The 9,681-nt window shown below is 38.8% G+C and overlaps 1 pseudogene; it reads right to left on the bottom strand.

Moving 5' to 3' along the window:
* Positions 1-6,768: 6,768 nt before the first annotated feature.
* Positions 6,769-8,733, bottom strand: LOC139821860 (uncharacterized; annotated as a pseudogene).
* Positions 8,734-9,681: the final 948 nt, after the last annotated feature.

Raw genomic sequence — 9,681 nt, 5'->3', positions numbered from 1 at the left:
CTCTTATATATCCAAGAAGTCTCATTTTAGGTCTGAAACATATTACTCTTTGAGTAAATTATTTTTTAAAACTCAAAATAGAAAAAGTTTATAAATATAATTAGATTGAGCTTATTTTATTCTTTTTTTTTATAGAATACAGCAGATAGCAGACAATCATATCTATATGAATAGAAGATGAATGGGTGTATTCCCAGTAAGCAAGGAACATTAAATTAACATTTAGAAATATTAACTTTACGTGTATTTTTTAAACGTTTCTTAATAATATTATATACATATTTGAAAAATATTATTTTGTAACATAATTTTTCTGAATTTTGTTAAAATATTTTAAAAACATTACAGAAAATATTTTTTAAATGTTCTATTCTAACATTTATTTAAAGTCAATGCAACAGTTCAAAATTCTTCGTAATTTGGACTTAAAAATAACGTTGGTAGTATATTAATTTTCTGTTGTTATAATGTTATAGTGTTGTTATTCATTAATAACCGACGATACAGGCAGGATAGTGATGAGACAAGCAGGTAACTGACTTTATTCAAAGTGAATTCAAGTAAAGCAACCGTTTCGTCAGAGAGCGTTACAGAGAGTAAGGCAGAAAGCCCCCCTTCCCCAAAAGCATACCCATCTCGACGCGCTAAGCAGTTATAAAACACGTGACGAGTACGTGCGGTGCGGCGATACTCGAGACTCCGAATAGCACATGAATCTAACGAACGTGAAATATGAATTGCTTATTACAACATTCCCACTCAATTTATATTCTATTACAGTTTTCAATTTTATCATTCATACACAAAAAAAACACAACACACATAAACAAAAGAAATCACGCATTTAGCTCATATCCTTCATACCGCATTAATTCACGAGATTTACCAATTTTTGTTTACACAACGCTTTAGTGAGCGAATCAGTCAATTGTTGATCTGTCGGTATGTAGACTACATTAATTTCTTGTGATCTCTGTTTATCACATGTATAATAATATTGCGTTTCAATATGCTTTGATCGCCTTGATGCAGTAGGATTTTTAACTAAACTAATAGCAGCCTAGTTATCACAGTAAACAGTAGTAGGTAATTTTTGTGTACAGCCTAACTCGTTAAGCAATCTTCTTAACCAAGTAACTTTCTTGGTTACGGAGCACAAAGCTATAAATTCAGCCTCAGTGGCAGAAAGTACGATATTGGACTGTTTTCGCGATAACCACGCTACTGGTCCTCCATTTAACAAACACAACCATCATGTTGTACTTTTCCTAGTGTTCACGTCGCCTGTCCAATCAGAGTCACTGTATGCCACAAGATTGTTATCTTTGAATTGACCGAAAACAATGCCATGATCAATTGTTTCTTTTATAGTAAGTACCGAAAAATACGCTTTATCCCATTCCAGTGGCTTTCATCAGACATGTCCGAAAATTGGCTCAAAACACTTACAATATATGCTAAATCAGGCAAAGTTGCAACCATTAAAAACATAAGTGAACCGATAGCTTCTCTGTACGGAAAGTTATGCTTAACATTATTATTTACATCGGTTTTAAGAAACTTAATACTAGGATCAGCTGGGATAGAGAAAGTCTTTTGGCGTACGCGGAAGCTCCAGAGGAGGGGAGTCCCAATGACGGACAGGGTCCGCGCGGCTGTGCGCAGTAAGGCCTCGACGACTATTTTCGCCAAATGGCGAACGTACCTCGAGGATCCGAGATTATCCGGCAGGAGGGTCGTCGAAGCCGTCCGGCCGTGTCTGGAAGACTGGGCCTCCAGGCGGGGACGCGGTTTAACATTCTATATGACACAGGTGCTCACAGGGCACGGTTGCTTCGGTGAGTACCTGTGTCATATAGGGCGGGAAAGCACCACGCAGTGCCACCATTGCGGAGAAGACATGGATTCGGCGCAACACACGCTGGCACATTGTCCAGCGTGGGCGGAAGAGCGCCGAGTCCTTCGTACCAAGGTTGGCCAGGATCTCTCCCTCCCGGCCATAGTAGCAGCGATGGTCGAGAGGGAGGAGAATTGGCACGCCATGGCTGCGTTCTGTAGCGCACTCATGAGCGCCACGGAGGCCTCCAGACCCCCCCGCGCTCCCATAAGGACGCGGGGAAATATGATAATAAGGGGGGAAAGGAGGAATATCATCCCTTTTCCCTAATTAATAAACCCCTCCTGCTCTCCCTCTCTTCTCCTGTGAGAGGGTAGGGGGGGAATAGAAGCCCAGTGGGAAAGGTCCCTCGGGTGAAGGGAACGCAACCCGACACCCGTGGGCAGACAAAATCGCCCGCCTGATGGCGGACATGTCGCTGAGAGTAGTCCGCGGAAGGGAAAGAATGGTGAGTCTAGCTCAAACCCAGTCTCTCTCTCGCGGATAGTGGGGGTCGGGGTCCGAGTTGGAGAATCTCGGACCCCGATCCAGCATCCACCAAACAACAAGGAGGTGCGGCGGGGAGAGTGGTGGCCACTCCCCGCCACAAACAGATTACCCCTAAAGGGAGCCCCCTGGGAATCTTTGACTTCCGGGGGCGGGACTGAAGCGCAATCAGCGCTGGGCGGCGGGTGTCCCGGAAGTTATGATTAAGTTCGTTCCCGGGGCACCCGCCACAACGCCAGAGAGGGCCACCCGCGGGGGTTTTAATGGGTAGGTTGCGCGTGTCGCACATCGCGGCAGTCCGTCGTAAGACAGGTTAGTTTTACCCTACTGATGATCAGTCATTGCGATTGTAATCCTGCTCAGTACAAGAGAAACCGCAGGTTCGGACATTTGGTTCACGCACTCGGTCGAGCAGCCGGTGGTGCAAAGCTACCATCCGTGGGATTATGCCTGAACGCCTCTAAGGCCGTATCTTCTCTAGTCAAAGGTGGCAATGATATCTCTAGGAGTCTCGTGAGTCGAAAGGCTCAAAACAATGTGACACATTACTCGCGGGCTGGTCGTCGCACAAGCCCGGTTTGACGTACGGCGCCTCTGCCCGTCGCCGTCGTCGGGATCTTACGGCTTACGACGGAACGGCGTCTAACGGTCGAGTTTAACGGTCTAACATGAGTTTCGCGAGTTTGATGTCGAGACTCGGAATCGTCTGTAGACGACTTAGGTACCTGGCGGGGTGTTGTACTCGGTAGAGCAGTTACCACGCTGCGATCTGTACGATGTCTTCGCGTTCCAAACTAATAACCGTAGAGTAATCATTGACATCTCATTTTAAAGCTTGAGAAGTCCCATTTATGATAAAACAAGACCGAATTCTCTATTTTTTACCGTTTTGATATAGCAGCGTTAGAAAGTTTAACTAAATTTTCTTGTATCGTTTTCTTGCAATGTTTTCTTTTTCTCGAAAAGTATTAAAAGAAAATATACTTTATTATAATGTTTTTGAAAGCTCTCAATGTGAGCTAAATGTTCCTGCAATTTATTTTGGTGGTTTTTTATAACCGATTTTCTTGAAATAGAATTATTATAAGAACCTGACGTCTGTCTGTATGTCTGTCTGTCTACTTTCGGGGACGGATCAAATTTTAAAGAATTACATAGAAAGTAGGGGTAAAATTTACCGGAGATTGCCATGATGTGTATAATTTTTCGTTTTCGATTTTTTGGAAACCGGTAACAAAATTTGTCTAATTTTTTGAGAAATAATATGTAATTTTTCGGGAAATATTTCTCGAAATATTACCAAAAATATGAAATAGGGGTGGAATTTTCTGGGGAGTGCCATGATGTGTATAGTTGATAAGCTTCTTATTTGTTACCGATTTTCTGGAAACAGATTTTTTTAATTTTTTGTGAAATAATTTTATTTTATAGGAAAAATTTATCGATTTAATATAAGATACCGATATCGATTTTTTTTAAACCGGTTGCGTACTTTTCAATGCCAATGTGTTTTTTATGTTCTAAAACGTCGAAATATTGCATTAAAAAAAAATGCAAAATTGCTAATAATAAAGAGGTTACCGATTTCTGTTTTTTTCAAGGTTTTTTTGTTATATTTTCGAAAATAATATTCGAATTTTCCGGGGAGTGCTATAAAGTGTACTATTTTTTGTTACCGATCTTATTATTTTAATTTTTCCAATTTTTCGGCTCAAAGAATTAACCGAATCTTTATCAAAAGTATATGAAATAGGGATAGAATTTCCCGGGGATTGCCACTTGCTATAAAGTGTACTATTTTTTATTACCGATCTTATTTTTTTTAATTTTTACAATTTTTCGGCTCAAAGAATTAATTGCTTTCATAAATATAATGTATATTTTCAGATTTAATTTAATTAAATCATAAATTATTATCTGCTTTATTTATTTATTTAGAGAGAGAGAGATTGATTGATTGATTGATTGAAGTTTATTAGCCTTCTCGGCTATTTTTTACATAAAATATCCTTAAATTAATTCCTCTACATGAGGTACAATATATTCTCTTAACCTACGTTTAAATGGTACAATTCTTTTGCATTGCTTAATTGCTATCGGTAGGGCGTTGTACATGTTCAAACCTTCATAAAATAAACTTTTCTGTGCGCTTTTCGTCCTGCAATATTGAATTCTAATATTCTCAGCCTGTCTCGTTCGTCGTCCACTCACATCTCCTACTATTTCTATTTTATTACTTAAGTGTTTTGGCATTATGCCTCTTACTATCTTAAAAATAAAAATACATACATTGTACATTAGCCTCTGTCTTACATTCATAAACTTAAGGGTTTGCAGCATCAAATCTACCTTTGTATATCGCGAGCACTGCAGTATGACTCTCATGGCACGGTTTTGTGCCACTTGCAGTCGATTCAGTTGCGTTTCACCCATGCCTACTAACATCGTTGCGCAATATTCAAAGTGAGGCGCTATGATAGACTTATACACAGTACATCGAGTGTACGCCGATATATCATTTCCTATTCTATTCAGAAAACTCACTTTTTTCCCTATTTTCTTTAACACATAATCACAGTGATTCTCCCAACGGAGTTTACTATTGATCATTACACCCAGATGTTTCGTTATCTCGACACGCTCAATTATAGTTCCATTCAAACTTTTTACTATTATGTCTGTTTTTATTTCTTTTCTTATGCTTCTAACTATCATATATTTGGTCTTATCTGCATTCATTTTTAACATATTCACATTCATCCATTCTTCAAGTATACCGAGCACCATATTTAGTTTTATTTTGTATTTCCTCACAACTTTCTCCTGTTACACTTGCGGTCGTGTCATCTGCAAATAATCTAAATATACTTCCCTCCGGACAGACTTTAACTATATCATTTATATACAAAATAAACAACAGAGGTCCTAATACTGATCCCTGTGGCACGCCATATACTGTCTCAATTATTTTAGAACACATATTATCATTGAATCTAACTTGCTGCTTTCTATTACTTAAATACGATATTATCCATTCCAGTACCACTCCTCTTATTCCATACTGATATAATTTTTCCACTAATCTTACCCTATCTATTGTCTCAAACGCTCTCCTGAGATCCAGGAATAACACCCCCACCATTTTTTTCCCTCAATTATCAACTTCCATTCTTCGATAAAACTTTGAATTGCTGTCTCACACTACTGCTGTTTCCTAAATCCCGATTGGTATTCGGTTATTATTTCATTGTCATCTAGAAATTTTTCCAACTGTTTTTTTACAACTAACTCTAATACTTTTTCATATATCGGTAACATATTAATCGGTCTATACTCGCTCGCTTTTTTTGGTTTGTTTACCTTTGGTATCGGTATTATCGTGGATGTTTTCCATCCTTCTGGAAATTTACCTGTCCTAAGCGAATCATTTATTACCCCTACAAACTCATCTTTTATCACAGGTAGCACCATTTTCAGTATATCACTATTTATCCCTTCCTCTGTTCCGTTCTTTCGTGGTAGTTCCCTAACAATTTGTTCCAAATCACTTGCACTAATTGGCTCAAAATTATCCATAATTTCCTTATTCTCAATTACATAAATAGGTCTCCCCTACCCGTGCCTTCTATTCCCTTATTACTAATAGATTGCACAATGTTGCTAATACTTTTTACATAATATATATTAAATTTATCAGCTATATTGCATTCTTCTATGTCTTCTAATATTTCAAAATCTACATTATCGATGTTCTCTGAACCCCTTTGCTCACCTTTAATTAATTCTTTTAAAGTTTTCCACATTTTTGTAGGATCACTCCTATTATTATCTATCATATTCTTATAATATTCTTTCTTTTTTGCCCTGATAAGTTTAACTACTGCATTTCTTTCATTTTTGAAGAATTCCCAGTCCTGTTCTTTACCTGAGTTTATTGCTCTACTGTGAGCCTCATCCCTTCTATCTGCTGCCATTCTAATTTCATCTGAATACCACATTTTCCCTTCCCATATTTTCGGAATCTTAAACTTTTTCTTAGGTGCTACAGTATCCAATACACTTACTATACTATTAACAAATCTCTCCGCCCTTATGCTTATATCTAGCCCTTGACCTTGCTCAGTTCTTTCTTCCATTATTCTAAGAAATTCATCTACATTAAATTTACTATAGTCCCTGCCTCTAAATTCTTTATATTTATTTCTATTTTTATTTATATTAAATTCTACTTTTAGCCATGTATGGTCCGTGATTTTAGGTTTCTCATTCACTTGTACCTTTATTTCTTTATTCGAAAAAATTAAATCTATCATCGTTCGACTATCTTTTGTAACTCTCGTTGGACAATCAACGTATTGCCTCATCCCTAGGCATTACCGTAATAATTTCTTTGTGTAAAATGAATCTACCATTATATCTATATTAAAGTCCCCTATCACTATACAGTCATACTTTATTATTAAATCTTCAACCGTATCTTCCAAAAATCTCACGAAATCGCCATTTGACGCACTCGGCGAATGATACACTACTGCTATCATACCTTTATACAAATTCTCTCTTATTTCTACCACCACGCACCAACAATTTGACACTATCTTTTTCTTATCAACTATTTTAAATTTAATATCATCCCTAACATATAACAGTACTCCTCCTGTGTTTCTATTTTCAGCATCACATCTAACTATACTATACCCCGGTACATTGATCTCACTATCCTCAATTTCTACAGTCAATCTAGTCTCGGATAACGCTAGAATCACAGAATTCACCCTCTTCATAATCTGATGTTGAATTTCGTCCTTATGCGCCAAGAAGCTTTGTGCATTCGTACACCAGAGTAATTCCGCTTCTCCCTGTGGTTGCTATTTTGCATCTTCCCAGCCGGCTTTTTTTTTCTCTTCCTCCAATACTTTCTTAAATGTCGGACATTCCGAATCTAGCGTCTCGTGTTCAACATTTATCTTCAAGTTGTACGTCTGATTCTTATAGGTACAGTTTACACACCTCTTCTTTGCCGTCGTACATTCATTCGCCTTATGATTTCCTGCACATTTATAGCATGTTTCCTGTCTCGTGCAATTCTTGGTAATATGGTAATAGCCCCAGCATTTAAAACATCTTCTAACACTAATATAATTAAATATAGGACACTTTCGCCATCCTAAATTTATTTTTCCTCTGTTTATTAGTGAATTATGAGTGCTTTCATCCACTTCAATTATTACGGATCCTTGCTCAGTATCCTTACTTTTTCCTCTTAATATTTTCTTCACTAGGTGCATACAGGATTCTTCGCCAATTCTGTTCTGCTTCTTGATTGTATCTATCAGTTCATCATTTTCCATTTTCATTTCTTCTCCACCAACATTAATTATTTTAATCTTTGGTTTCCTCTTCTGTGGCTCAGAGACTTTGACCTCCTCGCCCATTGCCGCTTGTACCGTCGCCTTTAGCTTATCCTTCTCTTCTTTCGACTCACATCCTAAGATCACTGTCCCTTTACCTCCCTTTCTTAATTTGGTAATTCCTATTTCCATCTTGGTTATATCAATTTTATCTTTAATTGTTTTCTTCGTAATTTCACTCTCTTGTTGTACTTTTGGTTTTATAAAAAGATATTTTCTTCCTTTCTTTCTTTAATCACATCGCTATATTTTCTTGTCGCTCCACCTGACGATCCATATGCCCCTTGCGTCAACATTTTTCTCAATTCTTCTATTTCCTGTTTAATGCCTCCCATCTCCTCACGTACTATTTTTTTTATCATTGACTTGATCTCCTTTTTACATGCTGCCTCATCTTTTAATTCTTTCACTGTTTTTACAAGCTAATCTATTTTTCTATCAATATCACTCGCGGCTGCTACTTTATTCCCGCTGCTTGGCGCCGGACTCATTTTTGCAGGTGCCGTTGCTCTTTCTGCTGCTGCCACTGCTTTATTTATATCAGCTACTTTATCACCATCACTAATAATTAACTTCTCGAATGGGCCAGGACACGACACCAAATCGCGGTTTCTATCATAAATTTTGTGCTTAGATACACAACCTGGATGGTAGAAAAGCTTGGCACAGGACTTGCATGCTATCACCTCCGTTTTTATCGGCTTCTTACATGCCGAGCATCGATGTTCGGCGTATTCCTCGTTCATTCTGCTAATATCGGCAGAGACAGTTAATTGACTCGTCACTTTCACACGTCAGCGTTTTGTGTTCGCCGTCGATGTCTACCTGTCGTACGAGGTTTCGATGACCTCTGAACGAAATGCAGTTTTTGTGTCTATGTATCAACATATTCCGGCTAGATAACACTCATGGCTACCCCCGGTCTATGCAGATATTCGTTACACAACTTTTGAACACTCTCCCTCACTTCTAAACCACTCAAAAATTAACACTTTTACGGAGCGATGTTTCACACGTCTGCTCTGTGAGAGAGAGAGAGAGAGAGAGAGAGAGAGAGAGAGAGGAGAGAGAGGAGGGAGAGGGGGGAGAGGGAGGGAGAGAGAAAGAAAGAGAGAGGGAGGGAGGGAGGGAAAGGGAGGGAGGGAGGGAGGGAAAGGGAGGGAGAGGGGGGAGAGGGAGGGAGAAAGGAAGAGAGAGAGGGGGGGAGGGAGAGAGGGAGAGGAAGGGAGAGGGAAAAGGAGGGAGAAGGAGAGGGAGAGGGAGAGGGAGGGAGAGGGGAAAAGAGGAGAGAGAGACCGGAAAAGCAGAGAGAAGAGAGAGGAGAAGAGAGAGAGAGAGAGGAGGAGAGGATGAGAGGAAGGGAGAGAGAGGGAAGAGAGAGGGAGGGAGAGAGGGAGGGAGAGAGGAGAGAGAGAGAGAGAGGGATGAGAGACTGAGAGAGAACGAGAGAGAGAGAGAGAGAGAGAGAGAGAGAGAGAGAGAGAGAGAGAGAGAGAGAGAGAGAGAGAGAGAGAGAGAGAGAGAGAGAGAGAGAGAGAGAGAGAGAGACGAGAGAGAGAGAGAGAGAGAGAGAGAGAGAGAGATGATTGATTGATTGATGGGATTTATTATGCCCTAGTCCATGACTTTAGGCAAACAAGAACAAACAAATGTATAACGTATTTACAAATAATACTTAAATCTAATATTTTCTCTATGTACAAAATAAAAGCAGGAATAATTATGACTTATATCTATAATATCTGCGAATGTATATTACATTGACGCTTGACGCAAAAATTCTGATGAAATAACTAAACTAGAGCTATCCGAATAACACGACTAGATTGAAAATGAATCATGATGCTCAAAACTAGGTGAGAAAACGCAAAATAGATATAACTTTAA

This window comes from Temnothorax longispinosus, chromosome 11 (genome assembly GCF_030848805.1).
Source record: "Temnothorax longispinosus isolate EJ_2023e chromosome 11, Tlon_JGU_v1, whole genome shotgun sequence".
Lineage (NCBI taxonomy): Eukaryota > Metazoa > Arthropoda > Insecta > Hymenoptera > Formicidae > Temnothorax > Temnothorax longispinosus.
This window is presented reverse-complemented; position numbering and strand designations above follow the sequence as displayed.